Here is a 24,353-nt window from a genome sequence, read left to right on the forward strand (position 1 = left end):
ACTATGACAAACGGGTCGAGATACGGTTGGAACACGCTGTTCATCAAATACATGAATGTTGCTAGGGCATTGGTCAGCCCAAAAGACATTACAAGGAACTCATAGTGTCCATATAGGGTCCTGAAAGCTGTCTTAAGAATATCCGAGTCCCTGATCTTCAGCTGGTGATACCTTGAAAGGAGATCAATCTTGGAGAACACCCTCGCTCCCTGAAGCTGGTCGAACAAATCATCAATGCGAGGTAGCGGATACTTGTTCTTAATTGTAACCTTGTTAACCTACTTGTAATCAATGCACATCCTCATCATGCCATCCTTTTTCTTCACAAATAGAATAGGAGCACCCCATGGTGAAACACTAGGCCGAATAAACCCCTTATGAAGGAGTTCTTGCAGTTGCTCTTTCAACTCCTTCAACTCCACTAGTGCCATACGATACAGTGGAATAGAGATGGGTTGAGTGCCCGACACCAGGTCATTGCCAAAATCAATATCCCTGTCCGGGGGCATGCCTGGCAGGCCTACAGGAAATACATCAAGAAAATCCCTCACAACAGGAACAAAATCAATACTAGGAGCCTCTGCATTGACATCCCTCACAAAGGTTAAGTATGAAAGACAACCTTTCCCAACCATCCGCTGGGCCTTCAAGAATGAAATCACCCTACTGGGGACAAAATCAGTCGAACCTCACCACTCAATCCGTGGCACACCCGGCATAGCGAACATCACTGTCTTAGCATGACAGTCCAATATAGCACGACACAGAGATAACCAATCCATGCCCAATATAACATCAAAGTCCACCATACAAAGCAACAATATGTCTACTTGAGTCTCCAGACCCCCAATAGTCAGCACACACGACCGGTATATATGGTCCACAACTATAGTATCGCCCATTGGAGTAGATAGATGAACAAATGAAATAAGATACTCACAGGGCATATCCAGATAATGAGCAAAATATGACGACACATATGAAAAAGTGGAACCAGGATCAAATAATACAGAGGCATCTCTGTGGCAGACTGAGACAATACCTGTAATCACAGCATATGAAGCAACATCATCTGGTCTGGTTGGGAGTGCATAGTAATGGGCCTGACCTCCCCCTCTAGGATGACCACTGGCCGACAGACCCCCACCCCTAGCTACCTAAGCAGGTGGTGAAGTAACTGGAGCTGAAGTCGAGGGCTGACCCCTCTGCTGAGACAGACCCTCAAGAAGACGAGGACACTGTCTCCTCATATGCCCAAACTATCCACACTTGTAATAACTCCCTGGTGCGGGGAACGGGGACTGAAGGGAACCCCTGGCACAAGAATGACCAGTAGAAGGACCTAGCATATAAGAACCCTGAACTGATGGAGCACGAGACGAACTCTAGGCTGGTAGGGTACTGAGTGATAAATGGCCCTGATGCGAGCTGTGGGAACCATGGCCCGATGATTCCCCACGATGAACTGGGCGAGCTGACTGAGCATGCCTGAATGGACGACCTCTACCGTGCTGAAACTGGCCTCTCGAAGGAGCACCACTAAAACTACCAGATCCCCGAGGCCTCTTGGGCTCTCTCTCATCTTGCTTCTGGCGACGAACTGACTCAATCTCGCCTCCTCAAAAGTAGCACCTGACACTCTCTCCCTGGTCATGAAAATTCGAATCTGATATGTGAGGCCATAAACGAACCTTCGAATCCTCTCTCTATCCGTAGGAACCAACCAAATAGCATGACGAGCTAACTTTGAGAACCTTATCTCATAGTGCATCATAGTCATATCCCCCTGATGCAACTGCTCGAACTGCCTGTGCAGCTCCTCTCTATGAGACTGTGCCAGGTAAGGGGCACTGCATCAACAAACGTACGCCTTTCATAAACCTCCCACCAAGTAAAGGCAGCTCCACAAATCTAAAATGTAGTAAATGCGACCCTACTGGTCTCCAGAACACCTGCTGTGTGAAGAATCCTCTAACACTTGTCCAAGAAACCCTGAGCATCCTCACCCTCTGTACCACTGAAAGTCGGAGGCTGAAGTCTACCAAACCTCTCCAATCGACGCTGCTCGTCATCAGGCATAACTGTACCACATAATCCTGGCTAGTGCAACCGGCTGGGCTGGAGGTGCCCCCGGTGTCTGAAGTCCCTACACAACCTGCTCAGGTGTGCGAGCAATGGGAGTCTGACTGCCTCCCATGGCCTGAGAACTAGTTGCGGCCGTAGTAACTGAGATTGCCTGAGCCAAACCAGTGCACACTGATAGAATATGAGCTAGAGCCTCCTGAAGGCCTGGAATCACAATGGGCACAACCAGTGCCTAAGCTGGTGCTGCTGGAGCGTCCACAACTAGGACCTGATCCTGAACTATGGCGGCTGGTGGATCTGTAGGTGATGCCCTAGCTGCTGTGTGGGAAACACCCTTGACCCTACCACAACCTCGACCGTGACCTCGACCTCTAGTGGCCCTAACTGGCGGTACTGGTGGTTGTCCGTCCTAACAAGTAGCACATGTCCTCACCATCTGTGAGGGAATAGAATAACAGAAGTTTAGTACTAGAATCAATAGATTCGCACGATAGGAATTTCAAGAATGTGAAGTTTTTCCTGAAGGTTTCTAGCCTTCCGAGGATAAGTACAAACGTCTCCGTACCGATCCGCAAGACTCCACTAAATCGGCTCATGACTTGCGAGACCTATGTGACCTATGCTCTGATACCAACTTGTCACGACCCCAAATACCCCGGTCGTGATGACACCTATCACACTACTAGGCAAGCCAACCAAACATTTACCACAATAAAATCTTTTATAAAAAATCATTTTCTTATATCGAATAAGTCTCAAATTCGTCATATGAAATAGATGAATAAAACAGAATATGCGAAAAACCAATACATAATACCAACATAGCCCAAACAAATCCGGTGTCACTAGTCAAGAGCCTCTAAATACAACTCAAACTGACTGAATAATACATCATAAGTCTGAAATAACAAAATACAAGATAGGAAGGAGGAAAGCAGGGCTGCGAATGCCGTGCAACTACCTTGCAGTCTTTGGCAAAACTCTGAGAGTGCTGGAAGCTCTCACTCTAATGCTCAGTCACCTAGATCTGCACACAAGGTGCAGGGAATAACGTGAGTATGCCAACTCAGTAAGTAACTAAAGTAAATAAAGTCTGAGTGCAGTGACGAGCATTTAAAATCACATAAGAAGTTTCAAAAGAAATTTCAAGTCAAATTCTACAATTTAATAGCAAGTTATCTCATAAAACTCCAGTTGCAATTCAAAATCCGTTGAAAGCATTTAATTCACCGTTTTTCAAAGAAGCTCAATTTAAAAGAAGAATGGAAAGCATTAAAATGTCACAGATAAGCCCCTCGGACAAGGTATCACTCATAAGTATAGCTTCTCGGGCAAGCCTTGTGACTCAGCTCTCTTCACACAGTACTCACACTCAGCACTCCGGCCTAATAAATATCTCATTGTCATAATAATGATAATAATCGTTGTGGCATGCAGCCCGATCCATAGTTTATAGTCGACTACGCTCACTGGGGGTGTGCAGACTCTGGAGGGGCTCCAACAATCCAAGCGCCATATCGCTACGGTGCGCAGCCCGATCCAATATATATCGCTGCGGCATGCAGCGCGATCCATATGTATATCGCTGCGGCGTATATCCTGATCCATATGTATATCGTTGCGGCGTGCAGCCCGATCTATATGTATATCGATGTGGCGTGCAGCCCGTTCCATATATATAATATCGATGCAGCGTGTAGCCCGATCCATAATAGATATATATAATCCTCATCATTATGTCCCAAACCTCTCTCAGTCATTAACCTCACGGCCACTCAGGCATATCAGTTAAAAATCAGGGAACTCAGCCCAAACAGTCTTCATATGAAGTAGAGTGATGAAACCGGTCTTAAACAAATAACAGGTAGAACATAACTGATGATATGCTTTCAAATCAAACAGAGTGAGGAAAATAGTAAAAATACCCCTAAGGGTCTAAACAGGCCGGTACAAGGCCCCAAAAATGGCGTACAACCCAACATATGGTTTCAATCTCTAAAACACGGAATATCATAAGATTTTAAATCAAAATACACGATTTAATAGTAGCTACGGGATGGACCATGTCACAATCCCTACCGGTGCATGCCCACACGCTCGTCACCTAGCATGTGCGTCACCTCATTTATCAAAACAATACGAAATACCGAGGTTTTATACCCTCAGGTACAGATTTATAATGGTTACTTGCCTCAAACCGGATGAAATACTACTCCGCGACGCCCTTACCTCTTGACTTGTCGCATCGAATCTATCCAAAATCAAAATCATGACGTCAAAATATGCTAAGGGAACGAAGCCCATGCGAAAATAATCAAATTACAACACAAATCCCGAAATTGGCCAAACCCGACCCCCAAGCCCACATCTCAGAATCCGATAAAATTCACATCAATGGAATCCTTATCCTCCCACGAGTTCATACATACCAAGAATACCAAAATCCAACCACAAATGACCCCTCAAATCCCTAGATTAAAGTCTCCAATTTCCAAGCCCTAAACCCCCCAATTTTGCTACTAATTTCCATAGATTTCAAGATTAATCAATCAAAAACCATCATAGAAACAAGTTCAGGGTCCAAAAATCTTACCTCATCGAAACCCTCTTGAATTCTCTCTTCAAATTGCTCTCCCAAGCTCAAACCCGCATGAAAATGGTGAAAAAACCACTCTAAAATCGCGAAGGGTTAAATTTATATGTTCTGCCCGAGCCAACCCGCTTCTACGGTCGAAAAGCTCACACCTGCGAACCCGCACATGCGGTCCCAAGTGCGCATTTGTGGAATTCACGTAACCGCTCAAGACCGTACATGCGATCAAAATCCCGCACCTGTGCTATCGCGGGTGTGCTCAAAAATTCGCATCTGTGGTTCCAGATCCTCTTGCCCATTTTCGTATCTGCGACCCTCATTGTGCTTCTGCGGGCCCGCACCTGCGGTCCCCAAGCCACTAGTGCAGTTATGACAGGAGCTTTAGCACTTCAGCTGCAAATTTTCCAACTCCAAAACTTCTGTCAACCATCCGAAATCACCCTGATTCCCCCGAGACCTCAACCAAAAGTATGAACAAGCCATATACCACCATCCAAACTTATACCAATCTTCGAAATACCAAAAACAACAAATCAACCAAGCCTAAGAACTCTAAAAACTTCCGAATTCCACTTTCGATCAAAAAGTCTATCAAACCTCGTCCGAATCACTTGAAATTTTGCACACACATCACAAATGACATAACAGACCTACTCCAACTTTAGGAATTCTATTCTGACCCCTATATCAAAATCTCTGCTATGAACCGGAAAACGCCAAAATCCATTTTCGCCAATTCAAGCCTAAATCTACTTCGGACCTCCAAAAAATATTCCGATCATGCGCCTAAGTCTCAAATCACCTCTCAAAGCTATCCGAATCATAAAAACTAAATTCTAAGATTGTTTGCTCTCAAGTCAACTTCCGGTTGACTTTTCCAACTAAAAGACCAACTTAAGAGACTAAGTGTCTCAAACCTCACCAAAACCACTCCGAACTTGACCTAACCAACTCGATACCATACATACAATTTAACAAGACATAAAGAAGCAAAAATAGTAGAAACAAAGCGGTAATTCTTGAAACGACCGGCCGGGTCGTTACAGGATATTATTGTATTTGGGAGCCTAATGTGCTATTTGTCGTTTATTTACCGCTTTAATATTTGTTTGAACTGTCATATAAATTGTATCCTCTCTCGCATTCCTCTGATTCTTCTGATAGGTAGTTATGTTGTGTTTGCCTACCAGTATCACAAATTTTTTGTCTTGAGATAAAGCGAGTTAGCCTACCTACTTTGTAACGACCCGACTAGTTGTTTTACTTTCTAAAACCCCGTTTTCCTAAATAAGACTTCTTATATGTGCTTTTACTATTTTATGACTTGTGGGGATGATTAGTTTGGAATTTGGAGGATTTCGGGTTGAAATCGAAACACTTGATTCCATGGTTTGACTTTAAAAGGCTAAGTTAGACTTCGGTCAACATTTTGAGTGAACGACCTCAAAATCGAGATTTTACAGTTTTAATAGGTTAGTATCATGATTTCGAACTTGGGCATATGTTTGGATCAGGTTTTGGATGACCCGGGGGCACTTCGCCGCCTAATAGTGAAAGTTGACTCTTTGAAGGTTTTAAAGTTCTTTAAATTTGGTTTGAGGTAGGATTTGGTGTTATCGAGGTTCAATTGGGATTCCAAGTCTAGGAATAGTTCCATATGGCGATTTAAGACTTGCATGCAAAATTTGGTGTCATTCTGAGTGGTTTAAGTGTGTTTCGGTGCATTGGGAGTAAATCGAAGAACTTTAAGTTCATATTTTTGATTCAATTGGTTTGGGGTGTGATTCTTAGTTTTAATGTCGTCTTATGCATTTAAAGAGTTCGAGCAAGTCCGTATTAGGTTTATGGACTTGTTGGTGCATTTGGATGGGGTCCCGAGTGGCTCGGGTGTGTTTTGGACCACCCGGAGCAAAGTTTGAAAAACCAAAAATTTCCAGTTCTGGTTTCCTTTTACGCCAATGTGAAAGGACCCACGTTTCGCATAGAAGGATTTGGGGTACTGGGGCTGGGGGCATTTTTCCCTTCTCTTTCACGTAGGCAGGGCCGCGTTCGCGGAGGCCTGGGCCCTTTGGCCTTCAAGTTCGCGGTTGCAGAGCTGCGTTCGCATAGAAGCCTAGGCCTGGGCCACCCCTATTTCCCTTCGTGTTCGCGTGCCAGGCCCCTTGTTTGCGTGCCTAGCCCGCGTTCGTGTAGAGCCTTTTCTGGGCCCCTCAAGCCTTTGCCTTTGCGAGCGCGTGTGCTTGGCCGCGATCACATATAAGGGTCCCTGGGCAGAAACATTTTAAAATGGGACTTAGGCATTTTGAGCTTATTTATTTCATCTCTTGGGGGATTTCTGGAGCTCTTATAGAGGGAATTTCACCTAACACTTTGAGGTAAGAAATTTCTACACAATGTGAGTTAAATACATAGTTTATGGGTAGATTTAATATGTAAATTAGTGAAAATCATGGGTTTAGGTGAAAACCTAGATTTTTTATAAAATGGGATTTGGCCACGAAATTTGTTATGGAATTTGGTGAAAATCATATATTCGAGTTCATGAGGTTATGGGTAACAACTTTCTTCAAATATTTCCGGAGTCCGGGCACTTGGGACCGGGGGTAAAATTTAGGAATTCTTCAATTAGGGTTGGGAAATCACTTTGATAGTTAGGATATAAACTTTTGAATATGTATTGACTATTTTATAAAACATTTGACTAGTTTCAAGTCGTTTGGCACCGAATTGAGGGTTTAAGCACAATCTTGGACCAGAAAGCAGGCTTTGAGACAAAGGTAGGTCTCTTTTCTAACCTTGTAAGAGGGAATTAACCCGATATGTGAATTGATTTAATATGTGCCTCTATTTGTGGGGTCGACGTACGCACAAGGTAACGAGAGTTCATACGTAGCTACTAATTATGCTTATGTCCGGATAGTTTAGGATCCAAATCATGTGATACTTGCGATAATTGCACTCTACTTGCTAATTTAAATACTTAAATCGTATCGGAACTTGTTAATGAAATTGTGAAAGGTCGAATTTCATTTACTTGAGTTGTGGAGGGGTTACTTGACTGTTAATGAGAATTGATGTATACTTGAATAGTAGCCTCTTAATAATCCTTGAATTGGTTAGTTATCAATTATTTTCCTTCTTGTGGAGCGAGCCGACGCCTTGGTAATAGAATAGATGCATCTATGATTCGTGCTGTTTGAGCTCGACATTGCACAATTTATATATTTGTATGTTGGATAGGGTCGTACGACCTCGGCATAATTGTGTGTAACAAATTCTTGGAGCCCAATTATAATTGCTATTGCTTCATTGGCTTAAGAGATTAAATTATTAAATGACAGAAATTAATCTGGGATTTACTATTAGTAAAATAATTGTTTATCATTTCCAGTTAATGAGTATTAAGCTATATTTATGTAATCCATGCTTAATTATAATTTCAGTATTTTATTGTTAGCTCATAGTAAGTGTCAAAGTCGACCCTTCGTTATTACTTCTTCGAGGTTGGACTGGATACTTACTGGGTACATGTTGTTTATGTACTCACGCTACACTTCTACACTAAATGTGCAGGATCTGAGGTAGGTGCATCTGGATATCAGTCCGGTGTGCATCGTTGATTTCTACGAGACTCTACAGTTAGCTGCCCTTCTGAGCCATTCTGCAGTAGCCGAAGTCTTTCTTTAGCTTATATTTTCTGTCTAGTTCACTTCAGACTGTCATGACCCTAAAACCGACCCAGTCATGATGGCGCCTATCGTAAAACTAAGTCAGCCGACATAACTCCTGAATTAACCATTTAATCAATAACAATCATTTTTAAGCCTTTAATTAATCAAATATCTTATAATGTAAGTCTAAATGAACAGTGCAGAATAAATACACAAGCCTGATATTGGGGTATCCCAATTCACGAGCATCTACTAAGGTTTGAATATAACGAAGAGTCTAAAAATATCCTAAATACAATCTAAGGAAGACAAGAGGGATAAAAGCAATGCTACGGACGTCAGGCAGCTACCTTGCTAACTCCGATGACCCTGCCACTGAGCAATCAATACCCACTACCGGGTTCAGAATTACCTGAATCTGCACACAAGATGCAGGGAGTAATGTGAGTATGCCAACTTAGTAAGTAATAACAGTAAATGAAAGTTTAGCAGTAAGAAACACACGTAAACCACGTCATAACACTACAGCAAATGCAATACATTTCCAAAACAGTGTAGAAATCACTCATTTCGTAAATCAAGCTCAGTTTCAGTAAAACCTTTTAAAACAACTTTTAATAGTTTCAAACGAGTGATAAAACAGTGAGTAAAAATGATAGAAACGTAAACAGTCCCTCGGGCAAAACATGTACCATAAACCGCCTCTCGGGCATAATATCAACAGAACCAGCCCCTCGGTATACCTCACAATCACTCGTAATCAGTCCTTCGGGCATAACATGAATCAAGAACTGCCCCTTGGGCAACAATATGTAACAACAACAACCCCTCTGGCTACATTATATCACTCACACTGGGTACACGCGCTCATTGGGGGTGTACAAACTCCGGGAGGGGCTCCTTACAACCCAAGCGCAATAACAAGTCATCTCGTGGCATAATCAACCAGGCTCTCGGCCTCATATCAAGCCACCTCGTGGTGTAACAAATCAGGCCCTCGACCTTATAATCATGAATTAGTACAACACTGCTGCGGCGCGCAGCTTGATCCCATAATATCCTCACAACACATGCCTCGGCCTTACTCAGTCAAAAAATCTCTCAAGCCACTCGGGCAATAATAAAACATCATGCTCAACACAAAATATTATTTAAAAAATATCAAAACAGAGTAAATATGGCTGAGTTTTGAAAATAGTAGAATACAACAGGACTGAGTACAAATATGAAGTCAAAAGAGTGAGGAATAGTAGTAAAAATCCCCTAAGGGTCCAAAATAGTTGGCACAAAGCCTAAATATGGCATTCAACCCAAAACATGGTAATAATTTCCAAAACACAATGATATCAAATAGTTTTCAATCAAATACGTGACTTAACAGTCATACGGGACAGACTAAGTCACAATCCCAGACGGTTCATGACCCCATGCTCGTCATTTAGCATGTGTGTCACCTCAAAGTAGCACAACAATGTGAAATTCGGGGTTTCATACCCTCAGAACAGCATTTACAATCATTACTTACCTATATCCGGTCCAAACTCTAGCCCGCGATGCCTTTGCCTCTCGAATAGGTCTCCAAATGCTCGAAATCTAACCAAATACAGATTTATACCATCAAAATATGCTAAGGGAACAAAGCCCACTCGAAAATAACCAATTTACACCAAGAATCCCAAAATTGGCTACACCCGACCCCCAGACCCATGCCTTGGAATCCGATAAAAATTATATCAATAGAATTCTTATCCTCCCACGAGTCCATACATACCAAGAACATCAAAATCGGACATCAAATGGCCCCACAAATCCCCAATTTACACTCTCCAATTTAAAGCCCTAATTCCCCAATTTTAGGCTTTAAATTCCACAAATTTCATGTTTAAACAAGTAAGAATCAACATAGGATCAAGTATTGAGTTCAAAAATCTTACCTACAAGTGTTTCCCTTGGATTCCCCCTTCAATCCTTCTCAAAAGCTCCAAATATCGCTCAACAATGGAGAGAATAGACCAAAAATCACGAAACCCACTTTTAAACATTCTGCCCCAGGTAAAATTTCCTTCTTCGCCAACGCGACCACCCTCTCGCGTTCGCGTAGACCAAATTACACTGCCTCTCCACTCTTCCCTTCGTGAACGTGATGCTTCACCAGTCCAGCCTTTCGCGAACGCGATACTAATCTCACGAACACATAGCACAAGGGCCTCGGGTGCCCAACGACCTCACTCCTCTTCGCGAACGCGACCCCAATCATGCATTCGCGATGCACATGTTGCCTTCACCTTCGTGTTCACATACTCTCCTTTGTGAACGCGTAGAAAAAAATCATCATCACAGAAAACACCCTTCGCGAATGCGATGCACCCTCCGCGAATGCGATGAACAAAAATCTCTGCAACAAAAACCATCAAAACTGCCAAGTCCAAAGTTCAAAAATTGATCTGTTAGCCACCCAAAACTCACCCGAGTCCCTCGGGACCTTAACCAAACATGAAAACATACACCACATCATCATTCAAACTTGTTCCAACCTTCGTAACGCTCAAAACAATATCAAAACATCGAATCATCAACGGATTCAAGCCTAAGAATTTCAAAAACTTCTAAATTTTGCTTCTGGTCAAAAAATCTATCAAACCTCGCCCGAATGAACAGAAATTTTGCACACATGTCACAAATGACACAACGGACCTACTCCAACTTTCGGAATTTCATTCCAACCCCAATATCAAAATCTCACCTATCAACCGGAAAACGCCAAAATTCCAATTTCGCCAATTCAAGCCTAAATCTACTCCGGACCTCCAAAACACATTCCGATCATGCTCCCAAGTCTGAAATCACCTAACGGAGCTAACCAAATCATAAAAATCCAAATCCGAAATCCAATACTAAAAAGTCAAAACTTGGTTAAATCTTTCAAATTTTACGCTTCAAATTGAGAATTGTTCTTTCAAATTCATTTCGATTACCCTGAAAACCAAAACCGACGATTTACATAAGTCATAATACATCACACGGGTCTAATCATGCCCGCGAACTGGCGAGCAAAATGCAAAAGCTCAAAATGACCGGTCGGGTCATTACACAGATAGTAGTGTAGTATTCTTTTTTATATTCTAGTAGTAGCTCATACACTTATGACACGAGGTTTTGGAGATTTATGCTAGTAGACACTTGATGGTTTTGAGTTATTTCATTTATCTCACTTGCTTTAAAAATTTTGATATCTTATTTTATTAAACTTTTACTTACTGTTTATGCCCAAACAAAAAATCCACTACTTCAACTTTTTAAAAGAAATGATCACAGAGTTAGTTCATTGTTGGCTTGCCCAGCTATAAAGTTGGGTGTCATCACGGTCTATAGAAGAAATTAGGTCGAGACATACTTCTGGTAAATGATTTAGTCACATATGTTTAGGCAGGAGAGCCATTAGCTAGCCAGTTTTGTTCTACTACTGGTGACGCTTGACGCTCCTCGACTCGGGTTGTCCGCCCGGGTAAGTCAAGTCTAGATACAATGTCCTTTAGGATTTGAAAATTTAGAAGAACAAGCCACAAGAAACGGATATCCCTAGAAGGATACGCTTTATTTGTATCATGTGCATTGGACTTAGCGGGACTCGGCACCGGGGTCAGGGCGGTCTAGGAGTATGGCTATCCAACGAGACGGGATGGGATAAAATTAACGGGACAGGACGATATTTAAGCGGAATGATAGCGGGATGGGACAAAACGGGATGGGATAAACGAGATGAAACGGTTGGCCCATCCCGTCCCGCTAACAAACGAGATGGGATGGGACGGGTTCGCGGGACTTAAGTGCAGTTATTTTTTTAAAATGTCTATTTTTTTACAATGACTAAGTTTTTAAAGTTTGCAACGGCTAGTTTTTTGACTTATTTAATAAACTTAAATATTAAAATGGAAATTAAAATAAACATAGAAAACCAAGTAAAGAATTATAAAAATTTTAAAACAAAAGACTTGTAATAAAATATTCTAGTAATTATAATAGAGTTATAATTTATTTAATATAATTTTAAAGTATTAAATAACTAAGATAATTCTTTAAATAAATTCAACGCTAGAGCCTTTTATTTTATTAATAGAACTTTCAAATCTCACGTACAAATATAATTCTTTTGAAGAGCACCTAATTTATGCAACCACCTTCTAGGAAGGGTTCTGTTTGAACTATGCCTGTTAGTAGCCAATTACAAATTATACTGCAAGCATGTTGCATTTTACGACAAGTATCAGAAAATAAATTAAGACCATCTTTTACAATCAAGTTAAAAATATGTCATGCACATCTAACATGAAAAATTATTAGATTAATTGGACAAAGTCTAGTTTTAAGCTATTTGTTGCGGTTGTGTTAGCAGAAGCATTATCTAAGGTGATAGTTAAACTTTATCAATGGGTCCATAAAAATCAAGTATTTGTAGAACAGTAGTTGCAATATATGCTTCAGTGTGTTTTGAATCAACAAATTTATAACCAATAATACGTTTTTGAATGTTCCAGTGATGATCAACCCAATGACATGTAACGGTTAAATAATCATAACCATTAGGACTACGACCTATATCAGATGTGATAGACTCTTTACAGTCTAAATAAAAAAATACACAATGAATATACTGAAGATATTCAGTTTGAAGTTTAAAACATCATTTCTAACTGTGGTCTTAGGAAAACCTTGAAAAGAAGGATTATATGTTTCGTGTATATAATGCACAAACGCAGGGTGAGAAGGAAAAGCAAAAGGTAAGCCAGAGACAGCCATCATTTTTGCTAAGTTCTCACGATCTCTATCTTTGTTATAGGGGCGTAAAACAGTACCAGAAGCAGGGTCAAGCTGTTGTTGTAAAAAATTAGAACCCCCATAAATCCACTAGAAGTGCCAGTACCGGTGCTAGGACCTATAATTTTTTTGGCTTCTATGTTATCTTGTATCCATAAAGATTTGTGATCCTTAAGTAAGTGTCTGATTAAAGCCCCCGTCCCACCACTTTTTGTGTGTGCAAATTGTTGCTTACATTTTTCACATATAGCACGATGATTGACTTTATCATGTTTAAAACATTTCCATACAAATGATGTTTTGTGACGTTCAGCCTTAGGCTTACCCTTTACAGGGGGTACATGGGATAAAGCTCCAGACCGAGATTGACTCTGAGTTGGAGCTTGTGTTGCGGGACTAGTGGGTGTTTCATCTAATTCTTCTTCCTTATTTTCTTCGTCCTCAAAAAAAATATCATTGCCAAATTGTCATTGTAAAGTTTCATAATCTAGTTGTTCTTCGAAATTAATATTATAGCAGGCGGGGGTTGGGAAAATGAAGTTTCATCAACATGAGTCATTTCATCTATATGTTTTCTAATTCTAGGAGAAGGGTTAGGATTAAGACTAGGATTAGGATTACTACTACTTTCACCTTTACTATTTTTTTACTACTTTTTTTAAACATGCCAAATACATTTTTAGGTGTTATAATTTAAATAAGAAATTAAATTAAAAAAGTTAACACAAAAATTAAACACACAAATGAAATACGAAAATAGAACACGTAAAGTAAAAAAAAAATAAGCACTAAAATGATACGCAAAAATTATATATTAAAATTAGGAGATGGAATGAGTGCACCGTGATTAAATATTGAACCTTGAAGAAATTGCCCAAAATATTGCTCCAAATACTTGATGATTTAATTTGAAGCTTGAAAGTTGCTCCAAAAATTTGCCCAAATACTTGAAAGTTATCACTTGATAGTTGATAATAACAAAATTGAGAGAATAATAAAGTAGAATATATGAGATTTGAGAGAAGATGATTGATTTTTTATGGGAAAAAATGAAGAAGGATGGGGGGTATTTGTAGTAGAAAATAGGGTCAACATGTAATTTAATAAACTTAGGGGTTATATTAAAAGTTTGGAAGGGGGGGGGGGGTGTTAGGAGGGGGTGGAAGTCACTTTTGACCATTTTTGGCTGTTGGGAACGACTATTTTTGCAATTGGAGCCGTTGCCCAATGGCTAGAACTTAAAAATAATCGCTGGACAGGCGGGACGGGACGAAAGGGGATGGGACAAATAGGACGAAATGGCTGTCCCGTCCCATCTCGTGTCCTGTTTAACATTGGCCCATCCCGTTTAACATGAAGTGGGCCGAGACGGGACGGGACGCGGGACGGGATGGGACGGCCCGTCCCGTTGAATAGCCCGAGTAAGCCAAGTCTAGATACAATGTCCTTTAGGATTTGAAAATTTAGAAGAACAAGCCACAAGAAACGGATATCCCTAGTAGGATATGCTTTATTTGTATCATGTGTATTGGACTTAGCGGGACAGGGGCCAGGGCGGTCTACGACAGGTACTAATTTTTCAGACCAACATGTTTATTTTTGTGTGCTATATGCAATATTATTTGGTTGTCTATTGAATTAGCCCCAATTTCTATAATAATGTTTATCAGAATCGCTAGTTGTAATAGATCCGCAAGGGAGAAGAAGGCTAAGCTGCCCCTCTGTTGTCTCGCACACCAAGGCAAATACTAAATTGTTGACCGGCTTTATGATAGATTAATTAAACAGAGGAGATACAAAGAGAAAATTTTCTCCAAGTTTTCATAAAATACCCATTCTTTAAAATAAAATATGAAGTGTTCTGGTGTGTAAAATCATAGTTTTCAAAATGACTTTTTAATTTAAATCGAACTACGCGGGTTTGATTCTTATTGGATGTGAGATACGTGGGCAACCTCCAACGGGTTCGATCAAAACTATTTAAAACCGCAAAAAAATGAGGAAAATGATTGGGAAAAAGAAAGAAGAAGAAAAGAATAAGAAAAGAGTGTGTTAAAGTCTAGTTAAAATAAACCAATTAGTCGGGATGAAGCATGAAGCCTTTCAAACTCATCTTAGAAATAAAAATGGCATTAGGTGCATGAACTAGTATGTGTGATTAATATATGTAAAATGTCTATCCCTAACATATTTGTTGTTTGTTATAAAAATAAAGTTAAACAAAGGTGGTTGGTTTGTGGTTTAAACTGGCGACTCATCCTTACAACATGAGATCAAAAGGAAAAAGTAGAATTGAAAAAAATAGTGAGAATGAGTCAGATAATGATGATGTCCATTGACAATTGGTCGAACAAGGTTCGATATTAGTTTAAGAAGTAAGAGTGTTGAAGTAATAATTGGTAGAGATGTACAAAGCCTGGGTGAATGGACAAACACGACCCCGACCACCCATAGGGCCTTCGGACAATCTTCATAATGTGTCAGTTGCAACTCAACTGGCCATCTCCATAACAAGTAACCCATTCTACCAACCTGGATTCAGTTCGAACATTAACCTTTCCACTATCCGTAGTACCTCCACTCCATGCCCTCCAACCGCACCTCTTAGAAATAACCCACTTATTGTACCCATTGTCCATACTTTCACTGTCTCTCAATCGGCTCTTGCTCAAAAGTCCAAGAATGAGCCACAACTGAATGCTCATGATGCCCGACATTACTCTCCGGAACTGCCTTTCAAGGTTCAACATTTCTATAAGAATACTCCACAGAATGTATTCCCAATTGAGATTGAAAAGTCTGACAAGAATATGGAACAAGAGGAAATGACCAGAAAAATGAAGAGCTTGGAATAAACCATGAGAAACATACAGGGCTTGGGAGGCCATAAGTGTGTTTCGTTCAACGATCTATGCATGTTCCCCCATGTTCATTTGCCACCCGGCTTTAAGATCCCAAAGTTTGACAAGTATGATGGGCATGGTGATCCTGTGCCCCATTTGAAGAGGTATTGTAACCAATTAAGGGGAGCGGGAGGCAAAGAAGAATTTCTCATGGCCTATTTTGGGGAAAGTTTGGCAGGAATTGCTTCAGAGTGGTTCATAGATTAAGACATGTCTCACTAGCATGTTTGGAATGACATGGCTCAAGATCTTGTCAAACAATTCCAGTACAATATTGATATAGTGCCAGATCGCTCCTCTCTTGTCAACATAAAGAATAAAATGACAGAAAGCTTCAGATAATATGCAATCAAATGGAGGGAGCAAGCTGCTAGGGTCAAACCACCAACGAAAGAAACAGAGATGATTGACTATTTATCCAAGCTCAGGATCCTGATTACCTCCATTACATGTTAGCCACCATTGGAAAACCTTTTGCTGAGGCAATTAAGATTGGAGAAATAGTTGAGAATGGCATGAGGATGGGAAGAATATTGAGTGAAGCTTCCTTCAAAGCCACATCGCAGGCTATCCAGAATAGGTCGGGGGGTTTGGCAATTAGAAACAGGAGAGAGAAGAGGGAGCCATGATGGCTTCAAGCTCGAAGGAGGCCTGCATGTCATTCAGCCAATCATATATGCCACCTAGAACTTCGCAACATTACTGCCCATACCATGATGGTGCATATGCCAAGGCACCACCTCATTATGCAGTGATGAACGCACAACTTTACATACTGCTACAAAATAACACCCAAAGCTGAGCTCCACCTCCCAAAAATGCCAGTCCCTACCAAGCTCCGTATAATCCCCAACAAAATATTCTCCGAGACAATAACCGCCCAAGAAATCCTCCCAGAAGGAATTAATTCACCGCTATTGGTGAATCGTATTCAAAATTGTTCCAAAAGCTAACCAGGCTAGGTCTGGTGCAGCCAGTGGCCCTAAACCGGCCAAACCCCGAGTCCTCTTCGCACTGAGCTGATGGTAGATGTGTGTCACACCTCCTTTTTGCGCGCCCCGCCCCGAAGGGTTAAATGCGCGGGTGGAGTTTTTCCAATTTAAGTGACAATATTCGAAATGGGATTATTTATTTAATTCAGAGTCGCCACTTGGGAAAGGTTTGGCTTTTGGTGTCCCAAGTCACCGGTTTATCTTGAATCCCAAATCGAGGAAATTTTCGACTTTTCCAAATGAAGTCTGCGAACCAGAAATTCTAAGTAAGGAATTCTGTTGACCCGAGGGAAGGTGTTAGGCACCCTCGAATCCCGTGGTTCTAGCACGGTCGCTTAAATTGTTATAATGGCTAAATATCTGATTTAAATACAGGTTGTGACTTATGTGCTTTTATTAAGTTTAAACCGCTTTTATTATTATCATTTATTTTATGGAATTGCAACGTCGTGAAAATGCGTCTCGAACCACGTCACAATCAATGCACCCGTAGTTGTTAACACATTTTGACTCCGTTGAGACTTGGATTTGGGTCACATCAATGTGCACCCAATTTTAAGAATATAATTTACTTAAAGTCGCGCCTAAAGAATCTAAACGCGTTATTATCTTTGGGGAAGGCAGTGGAATTCACTAAACAGTCCGTCTCAAATTCTAAGTATTTATCATGATCAATTATTGAGGGCCCCGCAATTTGCATTTTTATTCGGCGAGGCTCGTCTCATTATTTTAGAAGGGTACCCTACAATGGCTACATTTCTACTACGTTTATCTTTAAAGAGAAGGATGATGCCGAACTTTGCTTGTTTGAACAAATACAGACTGAATCCTTATTATGTTTGCCGAACCTAAACTTGTTTGATTACCTGATTGATTGTTTATGAGGTGAGGGTTACCTCATGCTTTGTCTTCATCGAGTGAATACGCTTATTAATTTGCTAAGTGAAATTGCAAACAAACTGACAACATATATTGAGTTATGTCTAACGACCTCCAAGTTCTATTTTAACACTCTAACCTATTTGAAATTGATAAACGAAATCGGCTGTTTATTAGGAAAATTACTACTAATTGAACTCAGAATGACTATTAGTTTCTCTCAACAATCATCACATTATTTTGAAACAAAGAATCTATACCGAAACCCGATATCGAACCTGCATTGGAACAAATAAACTGACAGGAGAACTGGCATTCATAGCCGGACTCTTAATGTGACTGCATGAGAGTTTGTTTGGGATACATCTATCCCAGACCTAATACCACAGATTTGTCAATTCAGTGGTCTAGGCAAAAATACATACATGTGCTTGCCATGACTCTATGTTGTACAGTCGTAACTAAGCCAAACAGCATTATACTGAACTGAATGTATACTAAATCAAACGTGCTGCCTATGTCATACTGTCATTACTATTGAACAGTGCTATCTAACAGTCCATCTCAAACAGAATGTATGCTAGTTTATGCAAAGTATTTGCAATTTGCAGTAAAAATACAATCCCAACTAACATTCGACCTATTTTTAACACCAATGTTATAACATGAACAGCTGTTCGTTTTCTTTATTTCTGCTTCAACTTCAAACTTTCAACAATACAAGGTTTCAGAGGTTGTGTACCTGGAAATATTTGACAATTGAAGAAAAGGGGCAGTCAGCAGAGTACAATGACAACAAAATGCAGCAGCAATCACAGCACTATCAGTAGCAGCAGGGCAGAATAGCAGCAGGCAAAGCAATACAGCAAGAAACAGGCTCGAGTGCAGAGATGCAACTATGGCCAATAGAAAGTAATAGCCAAATAACAGCAACACCCAGTGGAGTAGAATCAGAACTCCAGACAGACCAAACCAGTAGTAAACCAATGAAAACACTCGACTAATAGACACAACTGGAATTTCAAAGAATCAGAATTGATTTGAACAAGTTGAACAACTGAAACCCAATAATAATAGGAGGAAAAAGTTTCTGATTGTTGGTTGTATCCCTTCTATCCCTTAATCTCTCTCTATCTATGTGTATCTATTTGTATGTATTTCAGCTCTCCTTTCCAAACTCCTCACAGTGTGTGTATTTTTCGTTTTCAGTTCTGATTCTGTCTACCTCCCTCTTTTGTATGTCTGTCTCCTAATTCTGTATCCCCGCTCTTCTTAGTCAGATGCCTCCTCTTTTATAAGCCTTCCTTACCCCTTTTAACAGCCTGTTTAGACTATCACCATACCCCTCCCATGTGCCTTTTACATTTTCAGATTCCAATTAGTTATTTAAGTATTAACCCCCATCAACATTCCCTGGCAGAAAAAGGTTTAATACTTTTTAAACTTAAAGCAAGGTATGGGCAGTAGAATATATCTGACAGCATATGCTGTCGAACAATTTTTAAAATCAAAAGCCTTCTTATGCAGGAAAACAAGTTGTGCACAATGCACATGCTGTGTACAAGTGCACATGCCATCAACTCAGATTTCAATTAACAGACCAAGCCTTAGGTTTCTGAAATCATATTAACAGCTATAAGTAACTGGACTTGGTTCTTAACTGATTCAGGCAAATGTTCAACAGAAGCAAGTCAATTTGTTATTGTTCGGACAGTTGAAACTAATTGACGACATATGTCGACTCGACTATATTAATCATAACACATACAACCGTAACCAAAAATCAAACATTCAACAGTATCGACATATGATTTGAATTGTACTGGCTAAGCAAAGTGGTGCTCGAGAAGTCAATTGATCAGTTCAATGTAGAGAATCAGCTAATTGCACACCACTTGCATACACATTATCAGGGCAAATAGAAAGACTCATTCAAACAAACAGAAGTTCAAGCAAAGTGGACGGGGCACAGTTGACAAAATTCAAAGACACAACATCAAAGCATGAACAGACTTTTAACACAATCAGATGGGCCAAAACAAATAAAGAAAAGAAAGAACTCACCTTAAACTTGAAAAGTTAAAAGTTTCAACCCGGATTTGGACAGACCTTTCTTAAGGCTGAACGGATTTTAATCGAAGTGTTTCTCAGATGAGAAACACTTCGATTAAGGTCCATTAGACCTTAATCTCTTTGGCTCAGACGGGCATGGGCCAGTGATGAAGAACTACAAAGTTCCAAAAACTCAGATCCGGGATTCATGTCTCCCTGGTTAGATTCGGACCAAACCAAGTATGGTTTGGTCACGAAGGGGGTCTGGGGAGTGTCTGGTATGAATTTAGGGCAGATCGGTGTAGATTGGGTCCCGACTCGAATCTTCAAATGAAGATTCGAGAAGGTGGGATAGGATTCGAGGTGTGTGGTTGATAGATTTGGGTTCAGGACGTCAAGGGGGTTCTATGGTGTTAGGGGCGAGGTCACCGGCGTCCGTGCCGCCGGTTTCCATGGTGAGGGGTACATGGGCGGCTCTAGGGTTTGGGGGTTATGGTGAAGACGATGAAGGCTGGGGTTTGGATAGGGGGGCAGGGTAGTGTTAGGAGTTTATATAGTTAGTGAGCAAATGGATCCTGGCCGTTGGATGAGATGAGATGAAGGGCCAGGATCCTTTGGCTAACAAGGGACGACGCCGTTTCAAGGATAAAGGTTTGGGGTCGGTCCGGGTGAGACGGGTCGGGTTTGTTGGTGGGTTACGGGGAATTGATCTTGGCCGTTGATCAATTTGAGATCAACGGCCCAGATCAGCCTGTACCAAAACGACGTCGTTTGGATTCTCTGGGCATCAGGTGGTCTGGACCGGGCAGGCCTGGGTCTTGGGCTGTTTGTTTGGGCCAATTTTGTTAAAATTGGCCCAAGTCCGGAAGGGAAGGGGCCCTTTCTTTCTTTATTTATTTTTTTTATTTATTTCCTTTTTTCTTATTTATTTTAAAACAAAACTAAGCAAAAAAATCAAATTAAAATTTAATACACGCTCAATACAATTATTTGCACACACACTAAAATATTTCAAAATAGGTAAAGTCAAACAAAAATAAAATCACGGACGAAGATGCCTATTCATGATTTTCTATTTAACGACCGGATTACGGTTCGAATTATGCAGGACACATATATTTTTGAATTTTGTTTTAATAAAGTAAATAAATAAAAATGGGCCGAAGTCACAAATAAATCAACAAGGTGCCGCACAGAAATCCAAAAATTGTACAGCAGGGCCAATTATTATTTTTTATTTCTTTTTGGAGCGATTGTCGTGCGAAACAAAAATCACGTGCTCACAGCTGCCCCTCTTTGTTCGGAAACACGAAGGGTTTTCGTGCAAAGATAAAGTGAGCGTGTATGAGCGATTTTTGCCTATAGACCACTCCGTATGAAGCATGTTTTTTTTTGAAAGATCTGACCGAATCTTGCTTCAAAGATTTCCTACATATCCTGGGCTAAACAGGAATCAGGTCAATGTAGTTCGAGAAGTTTTGGTAGCTGGGACTACCATGGGATTGCGATGCTTGCTGCTACTGTTGTTGCTGTTGTTACTGCTGCGTCACTGACCGCCTTATTACAGCCAAATGGAAATTGGAAACTGAGCTAACTACTTATGTGTATGTCAACTGCTAGTTACAAGATTCTTATCTATGATTCTTTTACGACTTGATCTTGGGTCTTAGCTGATTTTGCTTGTAGACTCCGATCTGAATCTTGATGCTTGAGAGTTGTGGTGACCTGTTTAATCTCTGGGATACTGAGTGAGGCGCGATTGGCAGGGTTCAGGACCTTAATTAAATGCTGGAGTCAATCCGCCTTCCATTTACTCCGAATCTTGGGACATCTCTTTTTTCTTCTTTTTCTTTGTTGATTTCGAGCTGGGACTCAACTCGCGGGGTCATTTCGATCCATGTGGGTCGAGGTTAGACCTGCGGGAGAAAACAAACGAACGAAATTTTCTGCCCCAGTTTCACTAGGAAAATTTCGTTAATTATTCGCCAGGAAGTTCATAAAATTGATGAAAGAGGATATGCATGTTCAGTTCAGGGTTGGAGCCCTAATACCGACTAGCTGGGGAAAGGTTCAGTTTAGGGTTAAAAACCCTAATGCTGACTAAAAGGAAAATTCAGTTTAGGGTTTTAAAACCCTAATGCTGATTGCATGAAAAAGCTCAGTTTAGAGTTTAAAACTCTAATGCTGGCTGGAAGGAAAATTCAGTTTAGGGTTTAAAACCCTAATGCTGATTGCATGGAAAAGCTCAGTTTAGAGTTTAAAACTCTAATGCTGGCTGAAAGGAAAATTCAGTTTAGGGTTTAAAATCCTAATGCTGATTGCATGGAAAAGCTCAGTTTAGAGTTTAAAACTCTAATGCTGGCTGGAAGGAAAATTCAGTTTAGGGTTTAAAACCCTAATGCTGATTGCATGGAAAAGCTCAGTTTAGAGTTTAAAACTCTAATACTGGCTGGAAGGAAAATTCAGTTTAGGGTTTAAAACCCTAATGCTGATGGCATGGAAAAGCTCAGTTTAGAGTTTAAAACTCTAAATGCTGGCTGAAAGGAAAATTCAGTTTAGGGTTTAAAACCCTAATGCTGATGGCATGGAAAAGCTCAGTTTAGAGTTTAAAACTCTAAATGCTGGCTGAAAGGAAAATTCAGTTTAGGGTTTAAAACCCTAATGCTGATGGCATGGAAAAGCTCAGTTTAGAGTTTAAAACTCTAATGCTGGCTGAAAGGAAAATTCAGTTTAGGGTTTAAAACCCTAATGCTGATGGCATGGAAAAGCTCAGTTTAGAGTTTAAAACTCTAATGCTGGCTGAAAGGAAAATTCAGTTTAGGGTTTAAAACCCTAATGCTGATGGCATGGAAAAGCTCAGTTTAGAGTTTAAAACTCTAATGCTGGCTGAAAGGAAAATTCAGTTTAGGGTTTAAAACCCTAATGCTGATTGCATGGAAAAGTCAGTTTAGGGTTTAAACTCTAATGCTGGTTGAAAGGAAAATTCAGTTTAGGGTTTAAAACCCTAATGCTGATTGCATGGAAAAGCTCAGTTTAGAGTTTAAAACTCTAATGCTGGCTGAAAAGAAAATTCAGTTTAGGGTTTAAAACCCTAATGCTGATTGCATGGAAAAGCTCAGTTTAGAGTTTAAAACTCTAATGCTGGCTGAAAGGAAAATTCAGTTTAGGGTTTAAAACCCTAATGCTGATGGCATGGAAAAGCTCAGTTTAGAGTTTAAAACTCTAATGCTGGCTGAAAGGAAAATTCAGTTTAGGGTTTAAAACCCTAATGCTGATGGCATGGAAAAGCTCAGTTTAGAGTTTAAAACTCTAATGCTGGCTGAAAGGAAAATTCAGTTTAGGGTTTAAAACCCTAATGCTGATTGCATGGAAAAGCTCAGTTTAGAGTTTAAAACTCTAATGCTGGCTGAAAGGAAAATTCAGTTTAGGGTTTAAAACCCTAATGCTGATTGCATGGAAAAGCTCAGTTTAGAGTTTAAAACTCTAATGCTGGCTGAAAGGAAAATTCAGTTTAGGGTTTAAAACCCTAATGCTGATGGCATGGAAAAACTCAGTTTAGAGTTTAAAACTCTAAATGCTGGTTGAAAGGAAAATTCAGTTTAGGGTTTAAAACCCTAATGCTAATTGCATGGAAAAGCTCAGTTTAGAGTTTAAAACTCTAAATGCTGGCTGAAAGTAAAATTCAGTTTAGGGTTTAAAACCCTAATGCTGATGGCATGGAAAAGCTCAGTTTAAAGTTTAAAACTCTAAATGCTGGCTGAAAGGAAAATTCAGTTTAGGGTTTAAAACCCTAATGCTGATTGCATGGAAAAGCTCAGTTTAGAGTTTAAAACTCTAATGCTGGCTGAAAGGAAAATTCAGTTTAGGGTTTAAAACCCTAATGCTGATTGCATGTAAAAGCTCAGTTTAGAGTTTAAAACTCTAATACTGGCTGAAAGGAAAATTCAGTTTAAGGTTTAAAACCCTAATGCTGATGGCATGGAAAAGCTCAGTTTAGAGTTTAAAACTCTAATGCTGGCTGAAAGAAAAATTCAGTTTAGGGTTTAAAACCCTAATGCTGATGGCATGGAAAAGCTCAGTTTAGAGTTTAAAACTCTAATGCTGGCTGAAAGGAAAATTCAGTTTAGGGTTTAAAACCCTAATGCTGATTGCATGTAAAAGCTCAGTTTAGAGTTTAAAACTCTAAATGCTGGCTGAAAGTAAAATTCAGTTTAGGGTTTAAAACCCTAATGCTGATGGCATGGAAAAGCTCAGTTTAAAGTTTAAAACTCTAAATGCTGGCTGAAAGGAAAATTCAGTTTAGGGTTTAAAACCCTAATGCTGATTGCATGGAAAAGCTCAGTTTAGAGTTTAAAACTCTAAT

The sequence above is a fragment of the Nicotiana tabacum genome, chromosome 6 (assembly GCF_000715075.1).
Source record: "Nicotiana tabacum cultivar K326 chromosome 6, ASM71507v2, whole genome shotgun sequence".
NCBI lineage: Eukaryota > Viridiplantae > Streptophyta > Magnoliopsida > Solanales > Solanaceae > Nicotiana > Nicotiana tabacum.